Source organism: Macaca mulatta, chromosome 10 (genome assembly GCF_049350105.2).
Source record: "Macaca mulatta isolate MMU2019108-1 chromosome 10, T2T-MMU8v2.0, whole genome shotgun sequence".
Classification (NCBI taxonomy): domain Eukaryota; kingdom Metazoa; phylum Chordata; class Mammalia; order Primates; family Cercopithecidae; genus Macaca; species Macaca mulatta.
Genome location: NC_133415.1, coordinates 112,497,301 through 112,518,930, shown reverse-complemented (window position 1 = coordinate 112,518,930; position 21,630 = coordinate 112,497,301). Strand labels below are relative to the sequence as shown.

The window sequence follows — 21,630 nt, the reverse complement described above, 5'->3', positions numbered from 1 at the left end:
CCCAGTGTCATGGGAAATAAGTGATGCAATTATTCCAGCAGCAGCAGCTCTGCACGAGCAAAGCACTTCCCATTGACTTAGTGCTGGTGGCTTCTGGGCCTGGCATTCTGGTCACACACACCAGGCCAGCCCTTAGCAGAAGTAGGATTCGGGGGCCAACAAAAGCTGGCCAGGACACCAAGTGACAACCCAAACATGCAGCATGACTGTGATTTATGCAGATTTCAAAGAGCAGTAAAGTCTCATGCAATATGCAAACTTAAAATTACCCTAAATTAAAAATTTGTCAAGGATCACATACTTCAAAGCATCTGGCTGTGGGGATTGTCAACTGGGCTCATGCTATCGACCCTGGAAGCACTGCCATAGCTGACATCAGAAGCATGTCTCCCTCGTGCTGGAGCACATGGTACACCCTGTTCTGGAAGGCCTGTCAGAGAAGATCGGGGTAGAACATTGGATCCACGAGGCCTGACCCCAAGAGGATACTGTCAGTGCTCTGCCCACCCCTCTAGTCCAAGGCTGTGGAGCCTCCCAGCTCCCATGTGCTTCCGTCCCTAAAGGCACCTCTACAGGCCAACTCCCAGGCTCTCAGCCTGTCTGCCCTCCTGCACAGAGCCGAGAGCCCATGACCGGTGGTGGCAAGAATGTAGCCTAGCCTCTGGCCTCAGCAGGGACAAACTCTGACACACTCACACTCAGAGTCCCCTCAGGGTCGGGCCGCAGCTACCCCTGCACAGCTGTGCCTGATACAACCCCTCCTTGGCCTCCCTGTGCCACCTTCCCAGCACTGGTGCCAGCTTCTCCTGGGAGAGCTTTCTTATAAATTACTTGCTCTGGAATCCTCATCCCAGGATCACATCCCCAAAACCCAAATCAAGACAATCATCTGCTCTGAGCCAGGTACTGGGGTGATACCCATGAGCAAAACCAGGTGTGGTGTCTGTCCCCACGGAGCTCACAGCCACCTGGGCTCACAGCCTCACTAAGGCACACAGCCCACCTGTCCTCACGGAGCTCACAGCCCACCTGGGCTCACAGCCTCAACAAGGCACACAGCCCACCTGAGCTCATACCCACCTACGCTCATACCAACCTGGGCTCACAGCCTCGGTGGGCACACAGCCCACCTGGACTCACTGAGCTCACAGCACACCTGGGCTCACACCCACCTAAGCTCACAGCCTCACTGACCTCACGTCCACCTGGGCCCACAGCTGCCTGAGCACACAGCACACCAGGGCTCACAGCCTCACTGAGCACACAGCACACCAGGGCTCACAGCTGCCTGAGCTCATAGCCTCACTGAACTCACATCCACCTGGGCTCACAGCTGCCTGAGCACACAGCACGCCTAGGCTCACAGCCTCACTGACCTCTCTACATACCTGGGCTCACACCTACCTCGGCTCATGGCCGCACTGACCTCTCAGCCCACCTGGGCTCAAACCCACCTGGGCTCACAGCCTCACTGAGCACACAGCACACCTGAGCACATACCTACCCGGCAGCCACCTGGGCTCACAGACATCAGTTAGTGAATGTTGCGCATCACAACTGCATCGTGAAAATGCAGGTAAGCATTTTGAGGAGAGGGAGAGAGTCACCTGAGAGCATGTATTGGGACTGGAGAAACTTCCTGGAAGAGATGCCTCAAACCGAGGTGAAAAGGATGAGCTAACTGCAAACGGCTCACTGACTAGCCCAGAATCACACAGCGTTGGGTGACAGCCCTGGTTATGTGCACTAGGCTTCAAATCTCCCCAGGCGAAAAGGACTCCTGCAGGTCCCTGCTGGCCACACACCCCTGAGGGTGCCCAGACCATAGTATTACAAAGCATGGAACTCGTTCAGTTGCTTCTTGCAAACTTCAAAGACAAAGAGACTGTGGACCTCACAATGATCCTATTCCTCCCCATTCAGATACCTTTTTAAAAATCATTACTCTCAAACTGCCTTTATGAACATGAAATATTGGAAGATCTCTGATCACAGTTCCCAGTCTAGCAAACAACCCCCCACGTGGTGGTTTAAATACACTGTTGAAACGGAGTCCTTGGGGACCACTCCGGTCTTGGCCTCAGAAATCATTTCCTGCCTCATGCATTAAGTGAACGAAATTAAAGCCTGGAAGCTCAAGTCCTTTTGGGGGTTGAAATGAACATGGGCAGAAACAGAATGAGAGAAGCTCTGCTCTATATCACATCCCAACCCTGAGGGTGCATGTTGGCTGGCCCAGGCACCACCTCTCGTGGCCAGGGATGTGCTGGCACTATGGCCAGGCAGCTGCTCAGGTCAGATGTGACTATGTCAAAGGTGTTTAGGCTCAATAAAAGGTATGGACAAGGAGGTGAGAAATCAGAGCCTTCACACACAGTGGGGAGTTTGTAGACCAGGCAGCCAACACGGAAGGAGTCTGGCAACTCCTCAAATAATCCAACATCGAGTCACCATACAATGATTCTACTCCCGAGCAGACCTCGAGGACCGAGTCACCATGAGGATTTACTCCTGACCACACCCCAAAGACCGAGTCGCCATATGACCATTCTTACTCCATATGACCATTCTTACTCCTTACCATTTCCCGAAGACTGAGTCACCATATGACCATTGTTACTCCTTACCATTTCCCGTAGACTGAGTCGCCATATGAGCATTTTACTCCTTACCATTTCCTGAAGACCGAGTCGCCATATGACCATTCGACTCCTCAGTAGACCCCAGTGATCGAGTCAACGTACAATGATTCTGCTCCTGAGCTTGCCCCAAAGACTGGGTCACCATATGACCATCCGACTCCTGAGCAGATCCCATAGAACTGAAAATAGGTGTTCACACAAAAATGTGCACATGAATATGCACAGCAGCTCTACTCATAATAGACACAAAGTGGGAAAATAACTCAAATGCCCATCAACAGATGAATAGATACAGAGAATATGGTCTATGTACAATGGAATAGTATCAGCCCTAAAGAGGAACGACATGCTGGCAATGCCGGTGAACTTGAAAACACGGTGCTAGGTGAAACAACCCTGTCACAGCAGACCCCACACTGTACGATCCTATTTGTATGAAGTGTCCAGAGAGACAGAAAGTAGATTCGCAGTTGCCAGGGGTAGGGAAAGGGGAAGTGGGGAGTGAGTGCTTAATGGACGTGGGGTTTCCTCTTGGGATGATGAAAGTGTTTTAAAATTAGACTGTGGTGCAGTTGCACAAACCCGTGAATGTAGTAAAAACCACAGAACTGTGAACTGTATAAGGGTGAATTGTATAATATGTGAATTATAGTTCAGTAAAGCCGAAAAAAAAAAAGAAAGAAAAGAAAAGAAAAAGAAAAAAAAGAAAGAAAACCAAGATCATCAGGGCCTGCCCACATCCTCTCTCAGGGCCATAGGCTGAGCTGGTTGAGAGCCACAGGGCATCTTTCCCAACATGCCATATAGGAGTCCATCTGATAGCACGTGGGACCCAGCAGCCAGGCCTGCCTCTCACAAGCTGCGGTCCTTACCGCCACCCCCACGCCCTGACCCCAGCAGAGGCTCCTCCCAAAACAAGCATGAGTATTTGCTAACCTCTCCCAAACCCCTGTGGGCTCCTCTCCTGCCATGGCTGCCCCCCAAGCCCATTCCCCATCATGTGAGCCACGCACGATGGCAAGAGTGTTCCCCGCATCCCCTGCCCATCCCAGCTGCCATTCTGGCCACTTCCCGGTCCACGGACCACGTGGAAGCAAAGAGATCCCCAGCAATGCACAGCAGGCCCTGCCATCCCGTGCTGAAACCCTCCAGCGCATCTGCCCAGCCCTGCATTAAGGATCCAATCCAAACCCCCTGAGGAGCCTCTGGCCTCACTTGGTGCCTTCTCCATCATGCTCCCTCCATTCCAGCCACGCTGACTGCAAAGGGCAGTCCCTGATCATGCCCTGTTTGTTGCTGCCTCAGGGCCTTCCAATCAGCCACCCTCTCCTCCAGGAATACCTTCTCCCAGCACTGCCACAGTGCTGACTCCTCACTCCTGAATGCCACTGCACAGAGGTGCCAACCCTGCCCACCACATCACTGCAGTGGCTTCCTGTACCTTCCTCAGTTCAATCTGAGGTGCCACCTTGTTTTACTTTTGAGAAGGAGTCTTTCTCTGTCACCCAGGCTGGAGTGCAGTGGCAAGTTCTCGGCTCACTGCAAGCTCCGCCTCCTGGGTTCATGCCATTCTCCTGCGTCAGCCTCCTGAGTAGCGGGGACTACAGGCGCCCGCCACCTTGCCCAGCTAATTTTTTGTATTTTTTAGTAGAGACAGGGTTTCACCATGTTAGCCAGGATGGTCTCAATCTCCTGACCTCGTGATCTGCCTGCCTCGGCCTCCCAAAGTGCTGGGATTACAGGTGTTAGCCACCACACCTGGCCCCTTGTTTTACTTTCTTTGGGCCACTTGTCACTCTTTGACGCTGTCTTGTGTATTTCTTTTCTGTTGGAATACAAGCTCCTTGAGAAAAGGGACTTTGTCTGTTTGTCCAACTATTGTATGTCCACAGAGCAGCAGGGGCTCAATACATTTAAGTTGATAGCAAGTAACTCCTGTGTTCAAGTTCCTCCGTCCTCAGGATGGGAAGTCCCCAAGCAGCAGTGTCCTCCTCACGTAATCTGGTCCTTGTCACTCTCCAGCCTCCCGACTCATCACCCTTTGCTCCAACCAGACTGGCCTCATCTAGATTCCTCAGGTATCTCTAGTTTCAAGAACTTCACATGCACTTTGCCTTCTAGAATCCCCTTCCCAACTCCTGGCCCGGCAGTCTTCTACTCTGGGTAACAACTTACACTTTTCTTCCCTCAAAAGACTGTTTCCGACATCAGTGGACGAAGCTGCTTTGTGCTGCCACATCCCCCACCATCGCCCCATCATCTTGTCTCACGCAGAGCTGGGAGTCACTGGTTTCATCAGGTTTCTTGCTGGACTGACTCCTTCCAGGGGGAAGGACAGGCGTGTCTTGCCCCGCCACCTAGCAGACACAATCTCCACAAAGTCAGTCCTAGGAAGGACCTCTGGAGAGAAGAATGGTCACTGCAGATGCACCCTACACAGCCTGGGGCAGCACAGCAAGGCTTGGGCCCCACAAGCCAGAATGGACTGGGTTTGAAGGCAAGCTCTTATTAACTGTTCAAACTTGGACAAGTTACATAACCTCTCTGAGCTTCTGTTTCCTGTCATGTGCCTGTAAGAATTAAATGAGCTAACGCATAGGAAAGGGTTGACATGGTGCCTGGCAATAGCAATGTTAATAAATGTTAGCCAGCCACATCACCATCTCCATCATCCATTTTTCTAAGCACCATGGTGTACCATGGTCCCTGACACCCAGTACAGAAATCCTGGGTGAAAGTCATTCGCTTTTCAAGGACACCACAAAAAGCAAACATTTTTCAGTCTTTAATTTTCAACACAATAAATGTTCCCTTCCGAAAGCAAACGACCAAAGATGAATTAAAAAATCAGCAGTTCCTTCTGGAATCTGCGAGGACTGGGTTAGATGTTTTTAGGAGAAGTGGCCACTTTGGCAAGATTCTTAAATCCTTTTTAAGTATCTGGGAAAAAAATGCACAGCAAACAAAATTTGGAAGAGCTGATGTACTTGGATCAAAGGAGACGTAGGGGATTGTGTGCACCTCCGGCTTCCCCTTGAAGTGGACTTTGGCAGGAGGCCTCGGGCTGCATGAAGGAGACCAGCCCTGAGTGCGCACACTCAGACGGTAGAGTCAAGCACAGCGTTGTGCTTAGTAGGTGCCACGTTGCGCTTAGTAGGTGCCATCAGCACCATGGTCTCTGGTGGGGCACTGTGAGATAAAATTATTGGACTACCCCCAGTCAGTGCCCCCCAGTATGCAAAGGAGACAGGAATTGAGAGACAGAAGAGCCCGTGGCCTCTGCCTCTTTCCCACATCCGTCCGGGTGAACACCTGGATTCATTGATGGGTGGCTTCTGTGTTTGTTGATCATGTACTGTGGACACAACATGGGCCTGCAGAGCCCAGGAGACCACTCTGTGAGATATGGACCATTTTGTACAGGGCCACCCAAAGAAATGGCAACTTTTCGGACCAGATATGCTAGCCTCTCAAGAGATTTTTGGTCTTCAAGAAAGGACCGCGCCCCACTGCAAGGTAATTGGTCACGTCGCTCCTTCCTCCTTTTAGGTCTGCCCAGCACAGATGCCTGTTCCTGTACTCATCACAGGCCTCCTATGAGCGAGCTGGAAGGGCAGGAAAACCAAGAAATGGAAACACCGGCCCCACTTTCTGGCATCTACAATATCATCTGGAAAAACAAAATGCAACCAGCAGGCATTTTGAAAACACAGAGAAAGCCTGGGCTTCAGAATGAGGAGATGCAGGCCCTCGGGCAGGCTCCATTTCTTCCTGGCCTGTGACCTTAGGCAGCCCCAGGGCCCTCCAAGCCTTTCCAGGGTCCTCATTGGTAAAACAGGACGACGATAATGTTAACATCAGTCACACCAGTGATGAAACTGGAAGAAGAAGGGGTCACTAAAACCAATTAGTTTGGGAAGCCGAACTAATTCCCCTGAATCTTTCAAATTCCCCAATCCTTGCAGATTCCAGAAGGAACTGCTGATTTTTTTCAAGTCCAATCTTTCAAGTCAGCTAGAGATTGCACGTCCAATGCTACCATTGCCCTGGGGGAAGGTGGGCTAAAGGGCTACTGAGGCATCCTTTTGGCTGAAAGCATAACAACCCTTCAGACTCTGGCAAATTGGAAACTCTCAGGAAGAAAAATAAAAGGTAGGAAATTCCCTTTAAGAATAAGCTAAGAGGCTGGGAGCCGTGGCTCACACCTCTAATCCCAGCACTTTGGGAGGCCGAGGTGGGTGGATCACAAGGTCAGGAGTTCAAGACCAGCCTGGCCAAGATGGTGAAACCCTGTCTCCACTAAAATTACAAAAATTAGCCGGGTGTGGTGGCAGGTGCCTGTAATCCCAGCTACTCAGGAGGCTGAGGCAGAGAATTGCTTGAACCCGGGAGGGGGAGGTTACAGTGAGCTGAGATCGCACCACTGCACTCCAGTTAGGGGGACAGAGTAAGATTCTGTCTCAAAAAAAAATAAAAAAACAAAAAAAACAAAAAAGAATAAGCTAAGAATAAGAGAAAGGGAATTTCGCCCCAGTGTGCAATTTAGCAGCCTGAGAGCCCTGGGGGAGGTGGATTCTTAATTCATTCATCTGGTGTTAGCAAGGGCTGCAGACTAATTTATTTAAAAAAAAAACACACACACAAAAAGCCTCATGGAACTGTACACTTTCACACATTAAATTTTCATAAGATCTGATGGGTTCTTGTCTGGATGAGGAATGGCTGTCAGGAGGGGCTTGCCACCACTTGAAGGTGCAGAGACGCTTTCTGGTGACAACACGCCCATGCGTAGGCCAAGCAAAACGACGCAACCATTCACAGCTGCTTGCAACACAGGATAGACATATGCCGCCATCTCCACAAGGCTGAAATATGTTGACACCCTTTTTAAAACAGAGTCATGTAAAGTGAAAAGTTGCATATTCCTCAAGGTTTTAATTTAACTTGCATTAGTCTGAACCATTTAAAACTGCCAATATTCAGCTGTCATCGACCCACACAATTGGCAATTTCAAACAGGTCACCTTAATATAAGTCAAAAGCAGATCTCATTCTATAATGAAATATAAACAAAGATAGGAAAATGATTAAAATTATTTTGGAGGTTTTTTTTTTTTTTCTATATCATCAAAAGGGGCCTTTCACGATGCTGTACCTGCAAGACTCTTTCCTCCAATTCCAGGCACTGCACACACTGGATTTGACCCTTGTAGATGGTCCAGGTGGGTGAAACCACTGGTACTGGGGCCGGAGACTGTGGAGGGGTCTTGCTGGAGCCCAGCCACAGATACTGCATCGGCATTTCCCTCCGCATTTTCCTCCTCCCCAACAGGACCAGATGGAAATGTTGGGCTGGGCAGCAGGATGCCTCATGATTCAGGGTTATTCTCAGCCACACAGCAACCAGGAGAGGAATCGGGGGCCCTGGGTGCTGTGTGGCTGAGAATGACAACTTAAGAAGTTGTCTTTCCCCGAGCAGGGCAGAGCAAGCAGTGTGAGAGGTGGGCACCCACTGTGACACAGCTGCCCAGGACCCAGGCCTGGGGGAGCCATTTCAAATCTTCCATGTGACAAGGTTTGGGGAAGAAAGACAGACAAGGGAGAATCTTTTTGCCCTTGACCACCTAACTTCTGGGTTTCCCCAGCCCCTAGCTTCTAAGAATATGTGAGGAAACTACAAACCCAAGCTTCCTTCCACTTGGGATCTTTTCCAGCCTCTTAGCTGTATCTGGGAACCTGGAGAGGAGGTCTACTCCAGGACATGGAGCTACCATCACAAAGGACATAAATCTGTCTACAATGAAACTGAAAGACTGTGGATGATAAATGAATACATTTGAGTGCTTCATCAGAGATTTAAGTGCCTTGAATTTTTGCAGAGGTTTTCGTAGACTTCAGACTTCTTAAAAATGCCATTCTGGAGGAATAGTCAAAAAAACCACACCTTTATATAGCAAAGTCATTTTTGTTAAGCAAGTAATTTTCTTCTTTAGAGATCTGTAACAAGGAACAGATCTCTATATCATGGTTTATGCCAGCCCCAGGAAGAACACAGGTTGGAGGGGGGTTTCCAGTGGGGATTCCAGCTTCACCCCGAGCATGTGCGAGGCTGTGAGTGAGCTGCTCCGCCTCTCTGAGCACGAGTGTCCCAGGCCCTAGAACCTGAGTGATAATGCTATCCCCCTTACAGGGCTGTTGTCACAATTAAATGAGATAAAGCACTCAGGACAGTGCGGCAAATGTGAATGAAGTTAGCCAATGGGATAAGTTCAGTGGATTTCATCCATGTCAGTATCCCAGTTAGGTGTGTATATCCTAGTTTAGCACTGGGGGAAAATTGAGTAAAGGGTACAGAAGACGCCTCCCTGCCATTTCTCATAGCCGCATGCACATCTACAACTATCTCAACAAAAATTTCAGCTTCAAAAAGTCACCCAGTGCTGTTTTCATTATTAAGATCATTAATTCTGCCAAAAAGGATACACTAAATAAACACTCAAGGGCCCTTTCAATTTTTCATGAATCCAAGAAATAATTATTTTTATGTACTGTTTGTGTTGGAAACAAAATGAATGTAGGAATAAAACAACTTCTTAAAACAATCTTAATGCAGTAAATCTATTTAATTTTTGTGTTTCTTTATGAGCATAATAAATTTCAATTGCACTTCATCCATCCATTAATTCACTCATTCATTCATTCATATATTTTACCAACACTAAGAGAGCACCCAGTGCTGGGCATGGGGACCCATCGGGGAGCATGATAGACTCAGCCTTCGTCTATACTTGTGTTTTTTGCCTATTAATGGCCTTCTGGAACCCTTTAGAAAAGAAAGGAATGCACATTTATTGAGCACCTACTGTGTGCCTGGTCTTGCACTGGGCACAAGAGTATCATTGGTGAGTAGAAGAGTTGCAAATTTTTTCATCATGAAGCCCGCAATTTGGTGGCAACAAACGACATTAAAACAAAAATAATCACACACATAAATGTGTGAATTATGAACATGTAAATGCTAGGAGAGAAGAGCATGGGGGCTCTGAGCCTAGGGGACTGGAGAATCTCCTTTAGCCCAGGGGACGAAGAAAGTCCTCTCTAAAGAAGTGACATTAATAATGAGCAGGACTCTCAGATGAAGAGTGAAGGGAAGAGGGCTGGGTGCAGTGGACCACACCTGTAATCTGGGTGGCTGAGGTGTGTGAATCATCTGAGGTTGGGAGTTCAAGACCAGCCTGGGCAACATGGTGAAACCCCATCTCTACTAAAAATATGAAAATTAGCCAGGTGTGGTGGCACACACCTATAATTCTAGCTTCTCGGGAGGCTGAGGCACAAGAATCACTTGAACCAGGGAGGCAGAGGTTGCAGGGAGCTGAGATCGAGATCGCACCACTGCACTCCAGCCTGGGCAACAGAATGAGACTCTGTCACACACACATACATACACACACACACACACACACACACACACACACACACACACACACGGTGAAGGGAAGAGCAAAGCAGGGGCAGGGAACCTCATTGCGGAAGGTCCTGAAGCAATGCTGGGTGGGGTACATTCAGGAGACTGAAAACATGGGGTGGAGTCCTGGAGTGGAGTGAGCACTGTGCGCCAGAGGAAGGGCAGGGCCAGCACACAGGGACCCAGAGCTCACAGCCAGGTGCATGGACACACACTCTCAAACTGGAATAGAAAACACTCCTTGGTCCAGAATGTGAACTCCCAGAAGGAAGGCATGTGTGTTTCCTTAACGGCTGCAGTGTCTGGTGTGCTACAAACATTTAAGATATTTTTTGCTGAATAAATAAATACACAAATGAATCATTTTCACTAGGAGAAAATATGGACAGGCACCTCTGCTTCTACCTTTAACATTTTTTTCTTAATTTGCAACCTTATGTAAAGGATGTCACCTCTTCTAAACATTTGAGTATCTGCTGAAGGATGTACGGGCCCCATAGTAAATTCCTCCAAGTTCTCAAGGAAGAAATAATACCAGTCTTAAACAAGTCTCGGAGAGAATAAAAAACATGAGGGAATCAATTTTAAGAGGCCAGCATAATCTTAATACCAAAGCCAGAAAAAGGCATCACTAGAAATGAAAAAGACAGGCCTATCTTTCATGACCATAGATACAGAAATCCTACAGAAAACATTAGTAAACCAGAGGCAGAGAAATGCAGAAAGACAAAACATGGAAAACAAGTTAGGTTTATTCTCAAAATGCAAGATTAGCTTGACATTTAAAAATAATCAGTGGAAATCACCACATTAACAGAATAAATTAGAAGTAAAGTTATATGATCACTTCCACAAATACAGAGATAGCATTTGATAAAACTCCTAACCCATTTATGATTAGAAACTGCCAGCAGATTAGGAATAAAAGGAAATGTCTTTAATTTCATGAGGAATATATACAAAAAACCTATTGCAAACCCATACTTAAGGATGAAATATTCAAATCTTTCCCTCCAAGATTGGGAATGAGACAAGAATGTCTTTATTTAAAATTGTATTAGAGATTTTAACCAGTACAACAAGGACTAAAATGTTTAAGGATTGGAAAGGAAAAAATGAAGCTTTCCTTTTTTTCTCCAGAGAAATGTTTTTAGAAAATCCAAAATAATCTTAATTAGAATAATTTAGCAAGTTTCTTACATAGGAAGTCCATATACAAAAATAAATTGTATTTCTATATGCCAGAACCAAAGAATTAGAAAATTATATTTAAACGAGATAACTTAAATGTCATTAAAGCAGCATAAAATACTCCAGAATAAATCTAGCAAAAGATGTGCATAAGGCCTATACATAGAATGCATTATTGAGAAAAAAAAATAGCCTAAATACAAGGTGGGATATACCACGTTCACAGAACAAATTACTGAATGTTTTAAATATTTTATTTGTTTGTAAATTGACCCACAAGTTCAATGTAATTCCAATCCAAATTACGAAAGTTTATGTGTATGTGTATAAATTAATTCAAATTTTTATATAGAAATGTCTAGAACCAAGAATGACTAAGATGATCTTGAAGAAAAAAACAGAGCAGTAGGATTTCCACTATCAGATATCATGACTGATTTTAAATCTCCAACAACTATGATGATGTGCTATTGGTGCAAGGGCGGACAGGCTGATGGGACAGAACATGGAGCCCAGAAATAGACCCACACAGTTGTACTGACCGATTTATAAGAAAGGGAACACAGCTGTGCAGTAGGAAAAGAATGGTCCTTTCACCAAATGGTGGAGGATCAATGGGATATCCATATGGGAAAATTGATTCCTGATCCCTCCCTCATACCATACATAAAATTGATTCTGATTCCAAATTTCAGAGCAAAACCAATAACACTTCTAGAAGAAAACAGGAGAAAAGCTGTATGGTTTGTGGGTAGGCAAATACTCCTTACATAAGATACAAAAAGGAAAAAAGATTGCTAAATGGACCTACATTAAAATTAAATATTTCTTTTCCTGAAAAGATATAATTAAGTGAATATAAAGGCAAAGCACATTGAGGAACTTCAACCAAAGACTCATATCCAGAATATATATTTTTTAAATTTCTAGAATTCAATTTTTAAAACTTTCAAAAAACTGAACAGGTACTTCATAAAGAAGACATACAAATAGCCATGAAAAAATAAAAAGGAGCTCAGCCTCATTCGTTTTCAAGGAAATACCAATTAAACCACAATGCAATATTTCCATACAAGTACCATGATGGCTAAAATGTTTAGAAAAAGCTGACAGTATCAAGGGTGGGGGAGACTAAAGAGCAACTAGAACTTCCATGCTGCTGTGGGAGTTGACCCTGGTTCAAACATTTTGGAATACTGTTTCACAGTATCTACTAATGCCAAACATATGCAAGCCATATGACCCAGCAATTCTTTACCAAAAAAGGAGAAAAAAAAAAAAAAAGCGAAAGACAAAAACAAGCTCAAGAAGGTTACCAGAGGTATCACTCATAACAGCCAAATACTAGAAATAACACAAATGTTATTAACAGTAGAATGGATAAATTGAGAATATATTCACACAATGGAATACTATACAGCAAAGAAAATGATGAAATATTGTCACACTCAGTAACATGGACCAACCTTAGAAATGTAATGTTGAACAAAAGAAGACAGATACAAAACATTACATATTGTTCAGTTCCAATTGTGTAAGACTCAAAAACAAGTAAAACTAATCAAGACGATGTAAATTAAGACAGTGGTTCTCTTTGGGAATACCTGGGTGGAGGTACACAAGAGGACTACTGGGCTGTTTTGTTATGTGAGGGTCATAATCAATAAATTTTTTTACATTAAAAGAAACCTGTCTATTGAACACCTGCTCTGTGCAAAGTAATGTCCTATGCCTAGTAGAAAACACAAGAAGTATCAGATACATCCAGGAATCAACTTAAGTGTTAAAATGTAGATAGAAAAACAAACTCAAGTGGTTGGAATTTCTCTGGGCCTCTGTAGACCCTCATGAATGTAAACAGATGCCCAAAAAGGCACACATTCAATAGGCACGCAGGAGAGCTGTTTTCCCACCTCCACCCTGATTCAAAATGAGAACTCAGACCCTAGACCCTGTTGTGAGAAACGAAACAACCTCCCTTTGTTCATCCAAGGTCTCCTTCCAGGCTGATCCAATATTATTTTATATCTCAACAGAATGTTTTGGGTTGAAAATAGAAATGAGAGAATACAGAAATTAGAATGATAATGTTTTTGGTTTGAATTCAAAAGTAAATCATTTTTCAAGAGTAAATATAAATGGGCTACTGGAAAAAAAGTCTTCATTAATGTACTAAATGTCTGGTAATTACAAACAACACTGAAAGTTAAATTAACTTGGGTTGAAGCTGAGAAACACAAGCCAATTAAATACAGCATATATTTCTTTCCTAGATTTAATCAAATAATACACCTGATTATAGGTTGTCTAAAATTACAAGTCACCCAGAAAATGACCAGAAAGAAATTATCAACATAACAAATGTGTTTTCAGTGAATTCTATCTAGTCAGTGCTATGATGGGCTATGCTACGGGGAATGTGTAGTTGATTAGGACAACTTGAGTCCTGTCCTCAAGAAGCTCACAGTGAGCTGAAGAGTTAAAGGTGTTTGCAACAGTAACTGGAACCCTTGAGAGTGTGCAAAGTTTTCACTGAGAGGGGACCATAGTATAAAAAAATGACAAGGAAAAGTATCTAACAGACCTGAAAATGTATCTCAAAGCTATAATAACCAAAACTGCATGGCCATGGTGGAAGTGTCATTACTCAGATCATGGGGTGCATCTATATGAAATATGGGATAGGTTAAGTCAAGATGAACAAAAGCACCATAAACTAATGGGAAAAACGTTTCTCAACAATGCGATGCATAGCAGAATCATAATCAGATATTTGGGGAAAAGTCACATTGGAAATATTTCATACTTCCACTAAGATAGATTTCAGTTTAATTTGAAAAGTACAATTGTAGAAAATCTTGGGAAAAAAACTGATTCAGAGTTAAGATAAAATTTTTAAGCTTAAAGGAAATAGAACCAATCAAGAACAAAAGAATGGCTAGTCCAAATTACATAAGAATTTTAAAAACTTTTCATTCAAAATCCATATAAAAAAGTCAAACAACGAACTCTGGAATATATTCCCAATCAATGAAAAAAAGAAAGTCCTTAATATATAAAGACCTCTTTAAAATGAGCAAGAAACACAAAAGCCTCCTCTTCCCTTACCCCCACTGAAAAGAGTACAAATGTTTTCAATAGTTTTCAGAAGAAAAAATATAGCAGTAAACAACTGAAAAAAGAAAATTAAACTCTACATGTTACCCCAAAAGAAACAAATTAAATACAGACTATCCCTGACTTACAATGGTTCTATGTAACACTTTTCAACTTTACAATGGCGTGAAACCATTGCAATTTTGACAGAGTAAATAGTGTCTGATAAATTATATGAGATATTCAATAGTTTATTATAAAATAGGCTGTGGTAGATGACTTTTGCCTAACTGTAAGCTAACATAAGTGTGCTGAGCACATTTATCATAGGCGAGGGTATGATGGTCAGTAGATTAGGTATATTAAATGCATTTTTGACATGATACTGTCAACTTAAGATCAGTTTATCAGGACAAAACCCCACTGTAAGCTGAGGGGAATCTGTAATGAGTTTCCATTTTTGCCAAACTGGTAGTTGATTTCTTAAAACTCAACTCATCAGATTGGAAAAGATTTGGAAAGATAAGCTTACAGTACATATGGGAGTGAAAACAAATACCACCTTCCTGAGAAAACGTTTGGCAATGTGTGTTAAGAGCTTAAAAGAGTTTACACTGTTCAAAAATACTTATATTTATACATATATAATCAGAGATAGAGACAAAGCCTTATGCACAAGAAAACAATGTAAGCAACCAAACAGTAAGAGGAATGTTTACATAATTGTAGAAGAGAGGTAGAACAGAATTTCAAGTATCCAGTGAAAATTATGTATTTGAAAAACATTTAATGATACCAAAAAATTTTCAAGACGCACACTATATTTAAAATTGGGATATGTAATTATATATACGATATGGTATCAGTATTATAAATATTTTCTGTATGTATGTATACATGAAAAAAGATGAATGGAAATATGCAAATATTCGTAGTGATTAACTCTGGTTGATATGACTGGGAAAGACTTTTATTTTATTTATAAATATTCTATAATGAGTGTGCAATACTCTCAGACTCAAAAAGAAAAAAGACTTTATTTTTTTCCCCAAAAATCTTTCTGAAGGTGTAGCATTTGAACCGGACATTGAGGGGTGGGTAGGATCCTGACAGGTGGAAAAGAGCATTCCCATAAAGGAAGGTATGATGCAGAAACAGCAAGAAGTGGGTGAGGGGGTGAGGGAAAGCCATGGTAAGAGAGGTGAGGAAGAAAAGGGAGGAGGAGGCCTGGAAGAGGCTTGAATGCCAAGGTAAAGGCTAATGAAGATGAAGAAGATGCAGTTGGAAGTTACGGAGTCACTGATGCTGCTGTTCATTAAAATGGCAGAAGGGAAGGCTCTGTAGAAAGAGGTCAAGTGTCTCCAGGAACCACACATGAATTTAAAAGCAAGCAAGCTGGTTAAAAATAGTGGGAAATTTGAAAGTGTGTCCTGCCTTTTAAACGGCATAGCCAGTGAACTCAGCGGCTGTGGTCCCCATTTTGGTGGTTACGATGACACTTTGAGCCCCAGCTTGACCTTATCTCTGCCTCCCAAGAAACAAAACAAGCTTCAAAAACCAGAACCCAGTTACAATCCAATGAGGATCATTAACATTTCATGTCTGACAGCCCCATCCTTCCTGAGGTCTGCTTAGAGCCTGGGAGACTCCTGGTGTGGGATAAAAAGTAGGAGAATGGGATGAGTAAATGGGGCCACATCTATCTTTTCCATTCTTGTTTACAATACCTGAATAAATGGGGCTTTCTGTGCTTGTTAAGGTAAGCCTTTTGATTCAAAAACTATAGGGGTGAACTAGAGAGGATTTAAATAAATCTTTCCAGAAACAAATCTGCAAAAATAGAAAGACCTCAAGCCAGGAAGACCTGAGCAACAACCCTGACTTTGCCACTTACCAACACCTTCCCTGAGACCCGATTTCTTCCTCTGCCAACTCGGGAATGTCAGAACACAACAGGTTCTGCTAAAGGGCCAGATGACACAATATACATGACCCCATAAATGGCCATGTCCCATATCACTACAAGTAGCCCATAAGCTGCACTTCAGAGATGCCAAGGGATGGTTTTATCTAATCAAGGAAGGCCCTGAGACTAACTCAGCAGAATAGAAAGTGCCGAGTCGATCTCAGGAAACTAGTATTCCACCGGCACCAACTTCCCCAACACCACCCAGGATTCCCATCAGGTCCTTCATGCGTCCTGGACAAAGGGGAGGCTCAAGGCATGATAAATCTAATTTCTTCCTAAAACATACTAAGGACAATTCCTACTCCCAAGTAGGTGCTAACTCTCACATTTGAAGTCACCAAATTGCCCTTCCTAAGATGAAGGTAACAAACTACTCTCTTTATTCTGTAATACAACCAGTACTTCTTGGAAAGTGCCTATGCAGAAAACAGGGTCTGGCAAAAATAAAAGAGAATTCAGAACTTCAAGGTTTCATAAGATTGGAAAACCCCCCTGGCTTCTTAGAACCAATGAGAAAAGCAACAAAAGAAAGCCAAAAAGTCTTTAAGTGTCAAAGGGTGGTTTAGAATTGGTCTGCTGTCACACCTATGGTTAAAAATCCCAAGTGGATTGATGTGGTGTTAGCAAACTAGGACAAAATTCATCAGCAAAGGGGCCATGGTTATAGCTCTTCTATGGGAGCCTGACAAGATCTTAGATCTGTGGAAAGGGTACATCTCAAAAAAAAACAAAAAATTGTACATGTGGTTTTGGCAGATGAAGCCAACTGGGACCAAAAAAGTTTTGAGATTTATATTGTCCAAGCCATCACCAGACTGAATAAAAGAGACTGAGTGTTGTAGAAAATAATCCTTGGATCTCCATTTTTCTAGGCTGAGACACCTGCTCATACTCTATGAAGAGCATGTCTTCCAATATCTTCTTTTTATTCAGCAGCAAGGATAACCAAAAAGGGAAGACTTCAGAAAGGTGGCACTAAAGCCAATGAAGAAGGCCAATGAAGACGGAAGGTAGTCCCACAGAGCCAAATCAGGCCTAATCAAGGAACTCTCTTTCCCCCAGAGAAGGGAATGTCACTGTATCTTCATGTGAGAACTTCAGGGGAGTAATCATTTGGCAGTCCATCGTCCCTTTTCTGAACTTTTACCACAGTTATCCTATCCCTGTTTCACCATTAAATCTTAGATGTTTGATGGTGGGGGGCAGATCACTTGTCATAAGTCTCCGAATCAAGAAGAGCCATGTCCAACCATGATGTAAAGATAATGATTCATCACTCAAAGATCCTAGACACTGAGCTGTGAGTAGTGACTGAGTGGGACTTTGGGGCTGTCTCCTGTGAAGTAGGACCTAAATATCTGGGGACCAGTAGGGCAACCGAAAGCAGACTCTATTGACTCACACATGTTCTGTGCCTCTCAGCGGGAGGGAATTACACATCCCCACCTGCAGAACCCAGGCCTGCACATGGGACTTAGTCTGGCCAACTGAATAGGAGTGGAAGTGGCATCTGCCCCTTCTGGGTGGATGCTTTCCCAGCCAGGGCACAGTTCTCCACGCTCCCCCTTCCTGCCTCTGTGATTGTGGAGGATATGTTGACGTGGTGCCTTGGTCCAGCTGGTGTCCAGAGAACTTCCATAAGCAGCATCCCTTTGCTATCCCATGATCAACATGTCGAATTAGAGAGACACAGGCACCATGGTTGTAAGACCCTCAAAAGTCCAGATCACTAGAGCAGCATGTGCCCAGCTTATCCTGATGAACTCCCCGCTCCCCATCTGCCGCCCATTGGCTTGGACGGAGCTGACTCTCCCATCGGCCACCCCAGTGACCCAGCTGTACAGACAGACCCAGGCCTGGCCAATCAAATCAGAGCATCACATGTCACTGATTGGTTTGAGAATCGATTCCAGGACTTTTTATGGAACTGTCAGGAAAATTTTTAAAATTTGTTTTCCCAGGTTAGTCCATTCCACATTGTTAAAAAGGAACACCTGAGAATGGGTGGGTAATTTACAAGAAAAGAGGTTTAGTTGGCTCATGGTTCTGCAGCTTGCACTGATGTCTGCTTCTGGTAAGGGCCTCAGGAAGTTCAACTCATGGTGGAAGGTGAAGGGGGAGCAGGCACATTCGATGGCAAGAGTGGGAGCAAGAGCCAGGCAAGGCGGCTCACGCCTGTAATCCCAGAACTTTGAGAGGCTGAGGTGGGAGGATCGCTTTTTGCTCAGGAGTTCAAGACCAGCCTGGGCAACATGGTGAAACCCTGTCTCTACTAAAAATACAAAATTAGCCAGGCATGGTAGCATGCACCTGTAGTTCCAGCCACTCAGGAGGCTGAAGCAGGAGAATTACTTGAACCCAGGAGGCAGGGGTTGCAGTGAGCCGAGATTGTGCCACTGCACTCCAACCTGGGTGACAGAGAGAGACTCCATCTCAAAAAAAAAAAAAAAAAAAAAAAAAGGGGGAGCAAGAGAGAGAGAGAAGAAGGGAGGCCCCAGACTCTAGCTACCAACTGTCAGGAACTCATCACCATGGGGAGGGCCCCAAGCCACTAGGCCCCACCTTTAACACTGGGGATTACAAATCAACAGGAGATTTAGAGCAGACAAACTTTCAAACTGTATCACCAAGTAAAGATTGCAAAGCTTTGAGAATATGAGCCAGGGGCTCTACACAGTCATTTCCTCCCTTGTGGGGAGAACACGCTGGAGGATGAAGCCAAATCAGATGGACACAGAGTCAGGCACAAGAGAGCAGAGCCCTACTGGCGTGGTCCACACCACCGAATGCAGCCGCCTGCCTGAGGCCCTCAGCTTTTCAGTAACCAATCAACACCTCTCTTCATTTACACCAGTTCAAGTCAGACTTTTTTTTTTTCTGTACTCTTTACTAAAAGATTCTTTATGCTAACAGATTTCATATTCTCTTTGTTTCATATTCTCTAACAATTCTTTCTATTGTTAGAAAACAATAAGACATTTCTAGAGAAGCACTGAGGATAAAGTCCACAGATGATGTGAGGACTTGACAGGTAGAGGGGGTTTTAAACCCAGGAGAGAAAGCAGGTTGCCTCCTCCTCAATCGCAAAGGAAAGAACCAAGAGCCCAGACCCCAGGGAACCAGGCTGGGCATGGTTTCCCTGCTGTGTGTCTAGTCTGGGTGCTCAAACAGAAGGTCCTCTGGTTGTTCTGGCTTTTCATGTATGTGTGTGACCATGTGTGTTCATATTCTAAGCAAAAACACAAGATTGGAACAAGCAAAGCAGAACAAAACCCCTCCTTTCCCCAATTAACAGCTCTTGGGGAGAGGACTCAATTATCGTTACAGGCATAAGCTTAACGACCATGAACACTAATGTGATCCAAGCAGGAACCCGGAACAGCACTGGCTCCTGGGAGCTGGGTGGGTTGTTGAGCAGCCTCCAGGCCCACGCACCTAGATGGGGTCACGGTGCCATGTGTCCCTCTTCCCACCTTTGCAAAAGTCTCCAGAAAACACTGGCCACATTGAATCAGAGAGACACAGAAAGGAACACACAGTTGAAACGTGCTGCGGTTTGGTACCTCTCTGTCATTTCCCAATTTGTTTATGCAGCGTCCTAGACCTCACTTGCCCTCTGAGTGGCCTTACCAGACTCTTCTCATGAACTAGGACAGAGTCCCGCAGTCTGAAACTCCGAAATCAACCCTATTGTCCTTTGCAGAAATCCAAATACTACAAGCCAGCATAGGAAAAGTTCGAGTTGGTCAAAGAATTCAGAGGAGGCCGGTGGGGTCTCACTGTCACTGTTTTCATCTAGAGGCCATTAAGTTAATTATGTGAGAAACTTGGTTGCACAATAAAAGTTAAAGCCTATTGCACAATTCTTCTGGAAGGTCACCTGTTGACTTGGAATCGGTGCTTTGGAAGGTGGCGTGGGCTCCTTCTGCTCACTGGAGCTCTGACCTCTGAGTCAACCACACCCCCAAGGTCTTCATCCACCACTTGGCTCAAAGAGTAACTGGACACCCAGGGAAGATCCTCATCCCTCCTCAGGCTCAAAGGCCAAGCATGAGGGGGCCACCACCAACTCCTCTCACAGCAAAGCAGAAAGACCAGGATTCCAGCAGCCCTTTATTATTGGGCCCACAGCCTGCAGGAAGGGAAAGGACAGTGAGAGGTTCAACAGACAAGCCTTCTCCACAGAGAGAGGGCAGCAGAACTGCCCTCGAACCAGGAGTGTCTCGGCTCAGGGGCACTGTGAGCCCCATGGAAACATTTCACAGGAAGCACCCCTTTCATTTTTCACCCTTTGAGCAGTTGATGAACCAATCTACACTCAGAGAACTGAAGAGAACCAACTTGAAAACTATTTTAAATACTAAGAGAGTATTTAACATAAATATTAAATAATAAGTAATAAGATAAATACTAAGAGATTAAGATGAATCACTCTTTTAAGGTTACAAAATGAATGAATCCAAATTAGTATTTCTTTTTAATGTTAGCAAAATCACCAGATTGTTTAACAGGAAACAAAAATCTCATCTGCAGTAACCAATGCAAAATATTAACATATAGAAATAAAACTCATGATAAATTGTTGGGCTCCCTGAGAAGAAACCATAACAGTTAAACTTAGAATTATATTGACTTTAAAATTGTCAAATACTGGCCAGCAGCAGTGGCTCATGCCTGTAATTCCAGCACTTTGGGAGGCTGAGGCGGGTGGATAACTTTTTGCTCAGGAATTGGAGACCAGCCTGGGCATCATGGCAAAACTGTCTCTACCAAAACTACAAAAAGTAGCTGGCATGGTAGTACACACCTGTAATCCCAGCTACTCGGGTGGTTGAGGCAGGAGATTTGTTTGAACCCAGGAAGTGGAGGTTGCAGTGAGCCCAGATGGCACCACTGCACTCCATCCTGGGCAACAGAGTGAGACCCTGTCTCAAAAAAAAAAAAAAAAAAAGTCTTACATACTAGGACAGACATATACTAGGCTTTTGAATGGGATTACTCAATTTGGTAAAAATATCAGTTCTCCAAAATGATTTTATAACTTTTATGGAATTCTCACTGTATTTTATAATCTGATCTAACTCATAATATTCTTCTTGTAGCATATACATAATAGAATGGCTCCCAAAATTGAAAAAATATATAATGAAGGAGGTGTTTGGCTGGATATCAGAATATATAATACAACTATAGTTGTCAAAACAGTTAATATGAAGACATGACAGATCCAGACAAATAAAATAAAAAGTCCAGAAAGAGAATTT

At 44.1% G+C, this 21,630-nt stretch overlaps 1 protein-coding gene across 12 annotated transcripts in view; it reads right to left on the bottom strand.

The window, feature by feature from the left end:
- PHACTR3 (phosphatase and actin regulator 3) overlaps positions 1 to 21,630 on the bottom strand; it is a 271,374-nt gene that overhangs the window by 121,656 nt on the left and 128,088 nt on the right. For 2 of the 12 annotated variants that reach the window (XM_077952093.1, XM_077952094.1), the window contains exon 2: positions 20,247 to 20,498. The exons of 8 other annotated variants lie outside the window; for them this stretch is intronic. The gene's annotated coding sequence lies outside the window, so the exon portion shown is untranslated. Of the gene's footprint in view, positions 1 to 4,912; positions 5,125 to 20,246; positions 20,499 to 21,630 lie in introns of those variants that run through there. 2 more of the 12 variants (XM_077952095.1, XM_077952100.1) reach the window with 1 other exon arrangement.